The sequence below is a fragment of the Balaenoptera physalus genome, assembly GCF_965194825.1.
Source record: "Balaenoptera physalus genome assembly, chromosome: 13".
Lineage (NCBI taxonomy): Eukaryota > Metazoa > Chordata > Mammalia > Artiodactyla > Balaenopteridae > Balaenoptera > Balaenoptera physalus.
Genome location: NC_138892.1, coordinates 9,475,525 through 9,491,121, shown reverse-complemented (window position 1 = coordinate 9,491,121; position 15,597 = coordinate 9,475,525). Strand labels below are relative to the sequence as shown.

At 57.4% G+C, this 15,597-nt stretch overlaps 1 protein-coding gene across 2 annotated transcripts in view; it reads left to right on the top strand.

The window, feature by feature from the left end:
* Positions 1-15,597, top strand: part of SYNGR1 (synaptogyrin 1) — a 36,819-nt gene that overhangs the window by 422 nt on the left and 20,800 nt on the right. The window lies entirely within an intron of this gene.

Below are 15,597 nucleotides of genomic sequence, written 5' to 3'. Positions count from 1 at the left end.
CCCCGCCCCCCATCGCGGTGACCTCCAGGCCGCGACCTGGCGCCTCGCGGTTCGGGCTGCGCGCGGCCGCCTGGGCGGACCGGCGACCGTGGGGACGGAACCCTGGTTTCAGGTGGCCTTTTTTCGGGGGTGGATCGGGGCGTGGATCGTTTCGCGGGGTGCACGCGCTCTTGCCATGGACGATCAAGGAGGAGAGGGCAGGAAACCGGGTTTTTGTGGCTTAGCTGGACTCGTGTGGAGCGACGCGTCGGGAGCCGGATACTTGGTCTCTCTCCCCGGGAACTGCCTTTCTGCAGCGTGACCTTGGGCTGGAAGCCGCCCGAGAAATGTTCACGGAAAGCGAGGAGTTAAATTCCGAGGTGGGCAGCGTCACCTCCTCTCGCTTGCCTCAGTTTCTCGATTTGTAGCGGGGTGGGAGGAGCCTCCTTGAGACCTCCTTGGGCTCGGATATTTCCCGAATTCGTGCAGACACCTGGATGCCTGAGGGGGCCGTGGGCCGGGAGGGCGTGAGAGAGGTCCTCTGACCACCGGGAAGAGCAGAGAAGCCCGTTCTGGACCTCCAGCCTGGCGAGGGCAGAATCCCTCAGTGCAGAGAGCTGAGTGGGGATCCCTGTTCAAACCTGGGGTCGGGGAGAGGAGGATGGGACAGAGTCAGCACACAGGGAGGGGTTCACATGACCTGGGCAGCACCCCAGGGAAAGGAGGCCTGCTGCTGTCTGGGGAGGGGTGTCTGGGCCTCCCTAGGGTTGCTGGCCATTGCCCAGACCCCCTCACTAGAGGGTCTTGCCTCTGCAGGCCTGCCGGCGCCTTCCTGTGGGCCTAGATCAGAAAGGCCTGGATTGGGGACGCTGGGCAGGGGCCCTGTCAGCCCCCCCAGGGGGCTAAGCCTAAAGCCAGCTGTGGGGTGCTCAAGCTCCCTCACTTCCTGGATTTTCAGGGCCATATAAGGGTGTGATGGGTGGGACAGCTGGAGTGTTTATCTCTGGCCTCCCAGAGGGAAAGGGAGCTACCTTTCCTTTGTCTAAAAACGTTCAAACCTCCCTCTGGTGCCACAGGAAGGGTGGCCACGTTTAAACCCCTTTTTCTCAAGTGCCCACCAGATGGGGAGCTCTTTGAGGGCAGGGAAGCCCTGTTCTTTAGTCTTTGGGTCCCCGGTGCTGGCACATGGCCTGGCACCCTAGGTGCATCCAGGAGGGTTTGTGGTGCTGAGTTCATTCATCCGTGTTGTCTCCAGCTCCCCAGAGACCCTGGCAGGTCCTCGGCAAAGGTAGAGCTCTGGGGGACACCTGCCTGATGAGGTGGGCCGGCTCTGTGCACTGCTCCCCTCCGCCGGCCCGGAGCGTGAAGTCACTGGCTTTGTGAGGGGGTGTGGGCGTTTTGTCTGCTTGGTTCACTTCTGCCGGTGAGGGCTTCATTTAGCAAAGCTTTATTGAGTTGGCTAGGCTTCCAGAGCAGGCGGCATGACTCAGACACAGCCCTTAGTGCTCAGGGAGCCCACAGTCCCGCTGGGGAGTGAGCCAGGCACCCTCGGGCAGAGGCCGGCAAAACCAGGAGAGCAATCAGAGAAGCCTCCTGGAGAAGGCGATGTCAAATTGGGCCTGGAAGGACGAGGAGGGTTTACATGTGTGCACATCAAGGTGCCGGGAGGACATGCCAAGCAGAAGGGAGAAAAAGTCACTGAGCGCCCACTGTATGCAGGGCTCTTCTCACGATTACCTGGCTAGTTCCCCCCACAGTCTGTGTCTTATCACACCTGAGGGAACTGAGGCTCAGAGAGGCCCAAAGTTACTGAGCGTGTAAGTGCAGATGGAGGATTTGAACCTGGATCTTCCTGTCTCCAAAGCACAGTGCTTCCCCTGGCTCAGGAAGAGTTTGAAGTCCTGGGATTTCAGGTTTGGAAAGGATAAGGGTCATCTGGGCCAACCCCCATCCAATGTTCAAATCCCCCCGGAGGCCCCCAACAGTCTCCCAGCCCTGCTCGCTACCTTTGCGTGAGCAGAGGTATCTGATAACAGGCTGATTGAACTTTTAAAAAATATATAGGAAAAAAAAAAATATATGTATATATATATATAGGTTTTTTCCTGATCAAAGAAGTAATACCTGCCAGTTATTGGAAAACATAAATCACTTGTGATGGTTGCACAACAATATATATGTACTGAATACCACTGAAATGTACACTTAAAGATGGTTAAGATGGTAAATTTTATGTTGTGTGTATTTCACCAAAAAAAAAAAAATTGGAAAAAAAAGCACGTGTGATCCCACCACTTAGGGAGGGCTGCTATCTCCTACCAGTCTTTTTCAAAAACACGTGATGCACTGAGACATTTTAACACGTGGGGGCACGTAGTGGACGCACATGGCCACCTGCCCTCCTCCCTCGAGCTCCCTCTGCTTGCTCACCGCAGGGTCTGGCAGGCAGAGTCTGGCTGGCGTTAAGCTTCACCTTCGAGCTAATGGAGCCTGAGCATTCAGCACCAGCTTGCCCTGGGTTTGCCAGAACTTTCCTGGCTTCAGCACTGAAAGTCCCATGTCCTGGGAGCCCCCTGTCCCAGACAGACAAGACGTTTGGTCACTCTATCCAGGACTCCTGTGCTCCCCAGACCCCTTCTGCCGCCCTCTAGGGCCCTAACAACGTGAACACATGGGCTTGCGATTTTGTAAAATTTGTAAGAGAAAGATCTTTCTTCTGTTATTTGTTTATTTGAAAGTGGGTCCCCAAACATGTAAGCTTCAGGGAGTCACCAAACCTGGACCTACCCTGGAACCTGAGCCCCCAGGCCTGCAGGACCCCTTATCTCTTGACTGAGGCTTTCTCAGCTCCTCTCTGCCCCTGTGTGCCCTACACCACCTCCCCCGACCCCCACACACACCTGGGCGGTGGGGGGGGGGGTGATTACTCACAGCGGGAATTGAGGAATGGACCCTGAGGGTTAAGGTGGGGAGGGAGCTGGTGAGCCCTCTGGCAGATCCCAACTTGGACCCTTCCTGCCCTGGGTGAGGAGGTGATGGCTAAGTTGGGACAGTGTCCAGGGTGAGCTCAGAGCTGCCTCCTCTGACCTGGGTTGGCGGGGAGGTGGGCTGTGCTAGCCAGGGGCCAGGAGATCTGGCACCAGCTGTGGCCACCCCCTCTGCCTCTGTCTCCTCATCGGAAAGCGGAGGCTGGGCTGGGTCAGAGATGCCCAATCCTGCCCCGATCCTGCAGCCTGTCAGTGACCCCTTTCTTTACCTGGAGCCAGGTGGGGGGAAGTGGAGTTTCAGCAGGGAGCTAGCTGATTTCATATGAAGGACCACCTTCTATTTGGAATTTACATCCTTTTAGAGCTTTGAAATGACGTATGGGAAAAGAATATTGGCGCTGGTAGATGAGAGGTTTTCTTTTTCTTTCTTTCTTTTTTTTTTTTTAATTAATGCTCTGTTTTGGCAAAAATAAAACAAAATGTTTGAAATTTTGCCATTTTCAGGGTTGATCTCTTAAGGGCTTTCGCTGTAACACTCAGGATGTTGTAAGGAGGGTGGGTGTCATCTCTCCCATGACAGAAGTAAGGGGCAGGCTGGAGGTGACTTCTCTACTGACTAGAGACAGAGCTACTGGGCCCTGGACTGTCAGAGCCGCAGTTTCAATCCACATTGAATGTGGACATGGGTCCGCATTCAGTGTACTCCCCGTGGCTTCCCTGTCTGAGTCGCAGTGGCACCAAGGAGTGGCTTGAGGGAGCAGTTTTACACCCTCATTTTTATCAGACCCCCTCAATCACTCCAAGCAAACACTGAGTATAAGAGCTGAGGTTGCAGGACTTCCCTGGCGGTCCAGTGGTTAAGACTCCGTGCTTCCACTGCAGGGATCGCGGATTCAATCCCTGGTCGGAGAATTCCGGATGCTGCGAGGCTCAGCCAAAAAAAAAAAAAGCTGAGTTTGCTTTGCAAACGCAGCAGCTTCAAAATGAGACCCCTCGTCTCCGTACCCAACCAGATTGCCACACTCTAGCTGTCCCACATAGAAATTCTAGAGCCTGCAGGGGCTGGGGTGAAATGGGTCCAGGGTGGAGACAGAGCCTCTGGCCAGCTCTGGCATTCATTCATTCATTCCACAAATACCAAGTCCCTGCTCGGTGCCAGTCTGTGTGTCCCACCGGAGATGCTCTCAGTCCAGTGAGAACAGAATTGAGTCGACAGGCACCATCCAGAAGGCTTGGGATGCAACAAGAAGGAAATCCAGTGGGGAGTAGGTACCTCTGCCAGGGGGCGTGGAGGGCTTCCAGGGGGAGGTGACCCCTGTGTTGGTCCTAATAAAGAAGGTGGGGGGGAGGTGCATTCCAGGTGGGAGGAACAACATGTATAAATAAATACGTGGGGGCACAAGGTCTGAGTGGGTTTTAGAAACGTTGCTGAGCTCCTGGGGACCCCGGGTGTGTGAGTGAGAGCAAGTCAAAGAGGTGTGGGGGGCAGGCAGGGTGGGCAACCCAGGGTCGGCCTTGGATGCCAGTTTCACAAGCTGGGCTGCATCGGAGGGCCATGGACAGCCTCAGGGAGGGGTTTTAAGCAGAGAAGAGGTGTGTTTCGGAAGCTCCCTGCGGCACCATGTGGAGGTATGGCTTGGGGAGGGCTCTGGGGGCAGGAGGCCCAGCAGGAAATGTGTGGTGCGGTCTAGCCTGTCCTCTCCCAGCACCGGACAAGGCCCTGTCACTTACTCAGCTGGGTCCACGCAGGCATGTCCTGTGCTCCTTTGGCGTGTATCGCTGACAGTCTCGGAATCTTCTTGACCTCTTCGCCTGCCTGTGGCTGACCTTTGGCTGGTCCGTCTCTCTCAGGCCTGGGAGAGAGTCAGGACAAGGAGGTCATCAGGAGACGTGGATGATAGGTTTCTGCATGCGTCTTGGGCATTTCCTCGTGTCCTGGGGCAGTGTGGGAGCTTGAGGAGTCTTGGCTTTGGCATCGAGACCAGGGCCACCAGAGAGGGACCTTGGAAAGTCCTCACCTGTAACGTGGGATTGGAGTGCCTGGGTTCAGGGCGGACTCGATTTGTGAAAATGGATGTACAAAGGGCCTGCCATCCTGTTCATTCCTCTAGGCACGTGACATCCCTGTCCAGTGGGTTTCGTTACCCCCACTTTAGGTGAGATGCTGAGGCCCAGAGAGGTTAACTGGAGCTGCTGGGATTGCAGCCCATGCCTGACTTCCAGGGAGTGGCCCTTGCTTCCTGCTTTGGGGAGTTCCCAGCCACATGGGGAGTCCCACACGGCCACTTGTGCAGAGCTGTTAGGCAGGCTTGAGCCTGGGGAGAAAGAACAAAGGCTGGGGGGGGGGGGAGGGCGGAGAGGAGGAAGAACCAGGAGGAGGAGGGAGGAAAGGGAGAGGGCAGATGGCAGAGCTGGCACGGAGCCACATTTGGCACCTACACCGGAAGAACCAGCTGTCCGGTGGGAGGAGAGGCAGGGCAGAGCGTCAGGAAGTGCCTGGGGCCCGAGGCCTGAGTCCGTGTGTGTTCTGCGCCCACTCCGCCCCTGACAGGTGGTGTGACGTGAGCAAGATGCCAGTGCTCTCTGGGCCCCAGTTTCCCCATCTATCAGATGGGAAAAGGGTAGTCAGATTGGGCTGGTGGTTCCCAGCCTCTCCACCCTCAACAAATGCTACTCTTGCTCCTAGTGGATTGTAGGTTGGGAACTTCGGGACTGGTCAGTATTTAAAGAAGTGATGTCAAGGACCAGCCTCCCGCACCCCTGATGCTTTGTGGGGGCCTGCAGGGGGAACCTGGGCCCCAGATCCATACTGCAGGAGCAGAACGGTGTCAGCTGGAGCCGGCAGGGTGGCCCGTGCCCCTGTGTTTCTGGGGAAGCCCTCCCTTCTTGGAGGGAGTCGTGCTCACCCCCACCTCTGCTTGGGAAGATGGTGTGGGGGGAGGGGGACGGCGGGGAAGGGGTGGCTAGGACAGTCCCAGGCTGTCAGGCCCAGACTATTCAGAAAGCCATCACCTAGGGACCCCAACCGTCCCGGCTCCTCAAATGACTCAGGGTCCAGGGGTCAAGAGGACATGGTCTTCCCCAAATCTTGGCCCCCGCTCTGAACATCCCTGACACCTTTTGTCAGTTGCACTGTAACCTGGCCTCCCCACCCCCAGACCCTGCTTCCCCAGCAGCCTTCTCAGTGGGGGCTGTTCTTTGCCTCATGCCCTCCCTCCGCCGGGCCTGGAGATGGGACACGGTCCTCCCGGCTCCTGAGGCTGCTTCCAGACCATTCTCCCCCAGCTGTGAATCTCATCGCAGCCCTGGACCAGCCACTCCCCTCATTGCAGGCCAGCCCCAGGTCACTTCCCCTGTCCCTCAGCACCGTCCCTCCTTCCGTCCTGCTCCCCGTAGTTCCCGCTTCCGTGATCCTTCTCACAGCCTGGCCTCTCATTTCCTGGGCCCCCAGCCTCCCACAGGCTTGTCCTCCCTGCCTCAGCCACTCTCACTGGGTGTACCCTGGGCCTGGCCCTCGTTCCTGGCGAGAACTCAGGTGTCCGCCTCTCCCCAGCCCTCCTGTGGTTCCAGCGCTCTGCCTCGCGCACGGTCCTTGGCCTGGGACCCTCCCTCTGTGCACCGGCCCTCACCCCATCCTCCCCGTCCCCCTCTCCAGCTTGGGCTCCCTGGTGGTCTCACCCACCTGCTCCCGGCTCTGGCCCTCCTGCATCTCTGCGCTCACCTGGCAAAGCCCTGCTTGCATCCGCCCTTGGCCTCCTCACACCCGCCCCTCCCCCAGGCTCTCTCCTGTTCTGGTGGCCAGGCCAGCCTCGCAGGGTCCACCAGGGGCACCCTCTCACCTGCTCGAGGACTCAGATGCCCTCCTTCCCTCCTTCCCTCCCTCCCTCCGCCCTTGCCTCCATCCTCCACTCTGGCTCTTTCCCATCAGCTTACAAATGTGAGTTCTTCCCACCCCCTTGCCCGTGCCTCTGGTCTTGCAGAAGATTTGTCTATGGTCACTGTCTCTGGTGTTTCTCCCCCGGTTTTCTCTCACTTGCGCCCTGCTCAGGCTCTCGCCCTCACCTCTCCATCTCGTCAAGATCATCCGTGACCTTCACGTTGCCAAATCCTGTGGCCGATTGTTATTAATGGCTCTCACGGCCGCATCTGGCGCAGTGAGGGGTTCGTACGTCCTCCCGTTGGTTCCGACAGCCGCAGGACTGTCGCCTTCTCTTTAATGTGCCTGGTCTTTGCGAGACTCACAGTCTAGTGGCGGGAAAAGTGGCTGAGAAACCACTTAAAATATGGAGGTGAGCATAAGCCCTAGAGTGAGGGAACGCTCACTCAGGCTCACTCGGGCTCGGGACAGGTGGGAGGGATGGGGCCAGCCAGGCGGAGAGGGGGGACATTCCAAGCAGAAGGGGCAGCACGGGTGAAGGCCAAGGCCAAGGCGGACAGGCGCGGCAGGGCGGTGATGAGAGGCTGCTGCCCCCCCCCACGCCCCATGGGCTGTAAGCTCTGGGGGGCAGGGACCGTGTCTGTCAGGTCACTGTCGTATCCCCAGTGCCAGACGGCACCTGGCATCTTGTCATGGCTCACACGTGGGTGAATGAGGCCGGGAATTGCAGTGCTCTGTCCTCCTCCGTCCACCCACCGTCCCCATTCAAGTCTCCAGTCTTCAGGCCTGGGTCTCAGTTTCCCCGTTTCTAAGGAGGCTCCCTGCTCTCCTGGTGTTTGTGCAGCCACAGGAGGGAGAAGACAGGGGAGCCTTCAGATCACCAGCTCGAGCGAGTCTCAGTGCCACGGGCACAGGGCCCCTGCCCGCAAGCCCACTCCCCACCCCCACTGCGCAGAGCACACGGAGACAGCTTGCGGGAAGATTACGGCCTAATCCGCAGCAGGTCTCTGCTTCCAAGGCTGCAGAGGTGGTGGCCGGGCCGGGCCTGGGAGGAGAGAAGGGAGCCCTCCTGCCCCGCCCCCGCCCTGCGGCTCTGCACGAGGCTCTTGAGGAAGCCGAGTGCCCCCCCGCAGTGCCCGTCACGCGCCCCTGCGTTGGCTTCGGCCCTTTCCCTCACGTGACCCAGGGAGAGGCAGGGCCCGTTCCCGTGAAGGGGGGCCCTTGCAGCCTGACTCATCCCTCAAACGCTCGGCTGCCCGTTTCCTTGTCCACTCTTTCCGTGGGGCCCAGGAGGCCGGTTGAGGACTTCATGGGGATGCCGGCAGGAAGGCGGGGAAGGTGGGCTCAGCTCGTGCCGAGGGAGAGGACGTGGCAGCCCTTTGTTACGGAGTGAGCTCCCTGTGGTCAGAGGTGTGCAAGCCAAGGATGCTGAGGAGAGAATATAGTCTTTCTCCCAATTCTCGTGCTGCCTGTGCCTCTGCCCATCTATCAGGCTTGCTGTTCACTCACCTTGAAGCCTTTCCTGACCCTACCTCTGGGTCTGGAGTGGAGACATACACCCAACAACTGAACCAAAAAATAAGAAAAAAATATGTAATGAGATTATCAAGAAAATAAATGGGGGTATTGGAGAATATTGGGAGTCAGGTCCGGAGAGCTTCTCTGAGGAGGTGGCTTGCATTGAGATTTGGATGTTGAGAAGGAACCAGCAGGAGCCAGCCTGGAAGATCTGGGGAACTCTAGGCATCCCAGGTAGAGGGAACAGCCGGTGCCAAGGCCCTGAGGCAGAAATGAGCTTAGGAGGGAGCGAGAGGAGAGTGGCAGGAGAGGAGGGTGAGAGGAAGGCAGGAACCCTGGGGGTTGGGGTGGGGAGGGGGATTTCACCATGCGGGTGCTGGTGAGTGGGATGCAGCAGGGGGTGACACGATCTGACTTAGGTTTAGAGATCTTTTCAGCCTCAGTGAAGTGGATGGTGCAGGGGCGCGGGAGTGGCACAAAGAGGCTGGGAAGCTGCTGTCATCGCTTAGCAAGAGGTGATGGTGGCCTGGACCGGCACGGGGGCGGGGGCGGGGGGCTGCATGGAGGAAATTGAGTGTTGTTTGGGGAAGGATGAAGAAATAGACCCAAGTGCCAGGTTGGATGGGGTTCAAGGACGCACCCACTCTGGGGTCTGAGCAGCTGAGTGGGGGCCAGTGTGCAGATGGATGAGGGGCTGGAGGTCACTGGGGGCGGGGAGAGACCAGAGGTGAGACCAGCAGCCCGTCGTCGTCGTCTTCGGGGCTGGACTTTATCCTCAGCCCCAGGAGGGACTGGTGAGAGTGGGGGGAGTGGTGAGCGCCCCCTGGCGCCCGTCTGGAGATGGGTTGGAGGAGGCGGGAGGGGAGACTGTCCTGAGTCAGGCAAGCAACACTGTGGCCTGGAAGGGGACAGTAGCCGATGCCGCGAAGTGGAGAGCCGGCGAGCGGGTCCGCTGGCCGCCTGCAGCGTGAGGCAGGGACCGGGGACTCCTCCCAGCCCCCCGTCTTGGGAACAGATGTCCCTGTACAGGGTGAGGTAGAAGGTGCCATCCGGAGCTGGCAGGACCAGAGGGTCGTGGGCTCCCGACCTCATCTCTTAACAGCTTGTCTGGGGGAAGACTCAGCAGGTGCCTAAGGATGTTTAAAGCCAGGCCTCTGGGAAGTTCCCTGAGAACAGCAGGAACCTCTGTCCCCACCTGCCCCCGACGCTGGCTGGGCCCAGCTGTCCCTGGAGCCCGAGTTAGCCTGATGCCCGGCCCTGGCCCAGGCACAGCCTGCCAGCTCTCTGGGAGGATGTGGAGAAAAGTGGGCCGGGCCCCTCCTGCACTGTGGGATGGTGACAGGCTCGGCACAGCAGCTGTCTCTCCTGGGTCTCGTGCTGGTCCTAGAGTCTGGGATCTGGAAGTCATTTCTCCACGGGGAGGCAGCTGAAGGTCGAGGTTTGGCTCACATTCTGGAATGGGGCTGGACCGGGGCAGGCCTGGGCAGGAGGCCCGGCACCATGCTTACCTGCCCCGGGTCGTCCGGCCGTGGGCTGCCCAGAGACCTGGCCTTGTGGAACCTCAGCTGCCCTCTTCCGGAGTGGGCTAAGTAAGCCTGCTTTGTGGGGGTGGGCGTTTTGTTATTGTTTGTTTATTTATTGAAGTGTAGTTGAGTTTTACAATGCTAGTTTCTGGTGTACAGCAAAGTGATTCAGTTATACATATAGGTGTATATATATATTTTTTCAGATTCTTTTCCATTATAGGTTATTACAAGATACTGAATATAGTTCCCTGTGCTGTACAGTAGGACCTTGTTTATCTATTTTGTGCATAGTAGTGTGTATCTCCTAATCTGTGGGGTGTTTTTAGGTTTATTTTTTTCCTTAGAGGTTTTGATGAGGATTAAATGAGTTGATTTTTGTCAAGCCCTCCCAGTGGGTGCAGGGCCCCTGCAGAGGCTGTGGGCTGGCTCAGGGTCGGGGGTGAGGGTGGGCCGGTGGGGACAGACCGGTGGATGAATCCCAAGCAGGAGTATGTGCAGGGTTAGGGGGGGCGAGAGTGACTGGGAAGGAGGGTGTCCCAGGAGGCAGCTGCAAGTCAGCACCTCCCAACAGGGTTTTGAAGGGTGGGAAGGAGTTCGTTCCTATTTGAAAGATGAAGAAGGTGGGGAAAGGCATTCTGGGAGGTGGGAACAGCTAGGGCGAAATTATCAAACAGCCTGTGGCTTTGCTAATGCTGGCCCCCTAGGATGGTTGAGTCATCGGGTGGGAGAGGGAGAGATGTGAGGCCAGGGCAGGGTCTGGCAGTTCTGGGGTCTCTGTTTCTGTGTGTCTCTGAATCCAGGAGCCTGAGATGCTGAGATTCCTTTGATTTGTTTTTCTGAGTTTGAGATAGCTCTGCTCTAAGTGCCATCTGGAATCTGTTTTTTTAAGACTCAGGATTGGATTATAAAGACGGTGAAAAAAAGAGTGTTGCCCCGGTTTACCTTGGTGCATTTTTTTTTTTTAAACATTTTTCTCTAGTGCAAGGGAGGGAGGTTGTTTTTCCTGTGCCTGCCTGTGACCAGTGGCCCCCGTGAGTACCTCCCGAGGCCCTCGCCCTCCATCCTCTCCTGTTTCCCGGCTGCTGGTTCTGCCTCCACAGACCTGTCTCCGGCCCCCGCAGCATATCTGCTCGCTGGGGTGAGCTTTTCCCTCCCATGCCTCTGCCACTGCGGCCAGCGTAGAATTTCACTGTGGTTTAATTTCCGGTTCTCTGGTGGCTGCTCTGCGTGCTCCCTGCCGTCCCTGCCGATCCGGCCTTAGCAAGTCACCCCAGAGGCCGCCCGACACAGGGCACCGGCCTCGCATTTTTGTCAATACTCCATCCACCCTTAAACAGCCGTGGGACCTGGGCAGTTCCCTGGACGTGGGTAAAATGAGAATAAGGACCTGGACCTTGTGGAGTGAAGAGCGTGTGTTTCAGTCACATCGTGGGTCTTGAGGGAGTCCCCGTTCCTCCTGCCTTGGACGGTGGAACAGAAACCTGGGGCCTGGGCCTGCTTTTGGGAGGCTCCCTCCCACTCGGGGTGGGGAGACTGCAGCTAAATGGAAGAGTTAACCTGGGGCCCAGAGGGTCCTGCGGGGGGTGTGGTGAGACTGCAAGGGCCTTGTTGTGTGGCCTTGGCAACGCTTCTTCCCCTCCTCTGGGCTCAGTTTCTCCATCTGTAGACTCTCAGCCTGGTCCAGGGGTGGCTCCCTGCCCTGGCCCAGCCTTGCAGCCTGCGGGGGACGTGGCACGACACCTCTGTTCCCAGTTCTCACCCAGCCCAGCCCCTCCCCGACCTGCTCGTGCTCTTCCCCTGCTCCCCGCAGCAGGCCAGTGTCTGCAGATGCTGGTGGCTTTACCTCCAAAGGACATTCAGCCCCCACTACTTCACCCCATCCCGCTGCCCATGCCAGCCCCGCCCCCTTGTCCCTCACCTGGGCGCTGATTAGCCCCGCTGGTCTCCCTGCTTTCACCCTCGCCCCACAGTCTTTTCTCCACCATGAGCAGGGTGAGTCTTCTTAAACCTAAGTCAGATCAATCACTCACCTGTTGTTAACCCCAAAGTGACTCCTGAGCTCAGCCTTGCCCTGCAGGCCCTGGGGGCCGGCCCCTGCCTGCCTCGGTGACCTCCCCATGCTCACTGTGCTCCAGCCACACCCTGTGCACCTCCTCGAGGCACCAAGCTTATTCACGCCCCAGGGCCTTTGCACTTGCAGTTACTTCTCCCTGGAACGTCTCTCCCCAATATCTGCATGGCTCTGCCTTTCTGCATATGGGCGTCTGCTCAAAGGTCACTACATCAGTGACCGCCATTCACCCAGTCTGTCTCCTCCTGCCCTGCTTGATGCTTCTTCGGGACACTTGTCCGGACTTCAGTACATGTTTCTCAGCTGTTTGTCTTCCTGATGAGAACAGGGACCTTGCCCCCTCAGCCTCTCGCACAGGGCCTGGCACATACTGGGTGCTTAGAAATACTGTCAAATGAATGAACAACCGATAGGAAGCCCCAGTTCTCTGGCCTCCGAGATGCGGCCTCCCAGGCCCCGGAGGCAGGGGGCCCTGTGGCTGCAGAGCGGTCAGCTCCCTGGGTAGTGCATGCCCAGCAGAGGGGCAGCTCACCCCACCCCCACCCAACATAATCAGAAAAGTTAGTTATAGCCCAGCACCTACCGCGTGGTAGAAAGAATATTACGGGAAGAAAACAGTGGAAAGGGCCAGGGGTGTGAGGTGGGCAAGTAGGTGGCTGGTGGGAAGTGGAGGGAAGGGAGGCCCCGGGAGAGGCGGGCAGAGCGGGTACTTAGAGGACCTTGACCACCAGCCCTAGAAGCTTGGACTGTGTCCAGAAGGCCCAGGGCCAGGGATTGGGGGCGGGGGCACTTAGGTGACCTTCGTGCTGCAGGGTGGGGGCCATGATCCAGAGACCCAGATCGCGTTGCTCCTGTGGCTTCTCACTGCATTTAATCCGATGTCCCCGTGGCCCACCAGGCCCTGCCCTCCCTGCCGCTTCCTGCGCCATTGCCTCTCCGGCCCCAGCTCCCTGGTCCCTGCTCCAGCCGCGCTCCTTCCCTCACCTTCAGCCTTTGCCCCTTCTGTTCCTGTGCCTGAAACACGCTTCCCCTGATCTGTGCAGGGCTGGCTCCTTCTTGGCCCAGCTCAGAAATCACTGCTTAGGGCTCCCTTCCCTGACCACTGCCACCTCTTCCCAGCACCTGCCACCGTGGGTCGTTGCCTCCATTATCTATTCCACTTGTTTAGTGTCAGTCTGGCATTTGTTGGATGCTTCCTCTGCATCACGTGCTCTTCCTTACACGTAGGACCTCGTTTATTCCTCACAGAATGTCAGTGGTTTAGGTGCTATTGTTGTTGGGAACTGAGACTCAGAGAGGCTAAGGCCAAGGTCACCCCGCTAGACAAGGGGCCTGGCTCGGATTCAGCAAGCCCGGGTAATCTGACCCAGGCTCTCGCCCCCTCACTCCTGTCCCTCCAGACGGTCAGCTCCCCGACAGCAGGGGCTCCACGGACGCGGTCCCCCTTGACGCCCCCTCCCAGCACAGTGCAAGGCACTGAGAAGCCTGTGACCTGTGATGAATGCCTGACCGAGGCCCAAGTCTGCAGGAGGGAGCCGTGGGCGGAGAGGAGGGCGGGGAGCTCGGGGCCTGAAGGACTGGCTGCAGGGAGCTGGCACGCCAGCTCTGCCGGTTCCGAGGCCCCGCCAGGTCCCTCGGAGGCTGTTTTGATCTTGCTCCTTCCTCTCTTGGGGACACGTCCTCACCAGCATTTTCCTCCTGGCCTCTCTGAGGACTCGCTGCTTCTCTCCGCCAAGAGGGCCCGTCTTAATGGTTCCTGCTCTGCTGTCCCCAAAGCCCCCACCCCTCCACTCAGCCTGCTTTAGGGGAGGGGTCCACCCTTGTTCCAGCCCCCAGGGAGCGTGTCTGTTAGGAAGTGCTTCTCCAGAGGGCCTTCCTGGTGCTCTGCCTTCTCTCCCAGGGCCTCTGGAGAAGGGAGTTAACCCTTAACTAAGTCCTGACTGCTGTGCTCTGCGTACTTGTGTGTAATTCTCCCATCAGCCCTGGAGGGAAGGTTACTTTCCACAGAGGACCAATCTGAGGCTCAGAGAGGTTAAGTCGTTTGTCTGAGGCCACACAGCATGAGCAGCAGGCCTGGGATTTGAGTCCAGCAGGTCTGTGTGACTCCTCAGCGTCTGAAGTCTCTGTCTAATCAAGAGGCTTTTCCATTTTGCTGGATTGGTGACGTCTGATGACATTGGGACTGGGCCTCAGATTCCCAACCTGGCAGTTTTCTGGTAGGAGCCTTGGACTTGTCTTGGTGCACAGGCCCAAGGGGCTGTGTGAGTGGCGGTCCCTGGAGTTGTGCAGTGCACGGCCCAGGCAGCTGGCTGTCAGAGCCCGCCTTTGTCTCCCAGTGGCGTCTGCGTTGCTTGTCTGGGCTGTCAGTAGCCCAGGGGTCCCTTTGACGATTGCTTTGAAGTCTGGACTTCGTGCCTCTCTCCTCCTGTGCCCCTGAATGCCAGACTTGCCATTCCAGTCCCACGGCCTGTTCCTGTCACACTGATGCTTTCCTACTGATCCCCTGGGTCTCTGGAAATAAAGGGTCACGCCTGCTTCAGGGCCCACCTCCTGAGGCTGAGAGTCAGCTTGGTCAGGTGGAAGAGAGCGTAGGGCTGAGATTCAAGAGACCTGGGTTCAAGTTCAGCCTGTACCCTGACAACAGTGTCACCTTCTCTTTCTGAGCCTCAGTTTTCCTTCTCTGTCAATTGGGGGCAGTACGAATTGCCCTTGCTGCTCTATGCGGAGATTGTGAAGATACAGAGCCTGTGACCGGGCAGAGCTGTGTGCCAGGAGGCCTGCACTGGTCTGCAGGTTGAGGTGACATGTACATTCCCAAATCAGGATTGGCAAATGTGTGGCTCACAGGCCACCACTGCCCATTTCGGTGCCTGTGGCTGAACCAGGACACAGCCCCCCACCCCCAATCCTTTCTCTTTTTTTTGAATTGCAGAAAAATTCATATTACCCACAATAAACCATTTTAAAGTATACAGTTCAGTGGCATTTAGTGGATTCACAATGTTGTGCAACTACCACCTGTCTAGTTTCGAAACTTTTTCATCACCCCATAAATACCCCCCATACCCATTAAGTAATCACTCCTCGTTCTTCCCTCCACCAGCCCCTGGTAACCTCTAGCCTGCTTTCTGTCTCTGTTTTGCCTATTCTGGGTATGATACATAAAAGAAATCATAATACTGACCTTTCGTGTCTGGGCTTCTTTCACTTCTTTCTTCACCTGTTTTAAGGTTCATCCAGTTGCAGCATATATCAGAACTCTGCCCCTTTTTATGGCTGAATACTATTCCATTGTATGGATGTGCCATAGCTTACTTCCCCATTCATCCACTGAAGGACATTTGGGTCAGAATCCTTGTTAACACACAGTGTCGTGAACCAGTGGTCTCCAAACCTTAGTTCATGCCGTCCTTCAGGAAAAATTTTTGAATCAGTCCTCCCATTAAATGTAAATTTAAAACCCACGCACCTATGGTCAGTTAATCTATGACACAGGAGGCAAGAATATACAGTGGAGAAAAGACAGTCTCTTCAGTAAGTGGTGCTGGGAAAACTGGACAGCTACATGTAAAATAATAAAATCAGAGTGTTCTCTAACACCATATACAAAAATAAACTCAAAATGGATTAAAGACCTAA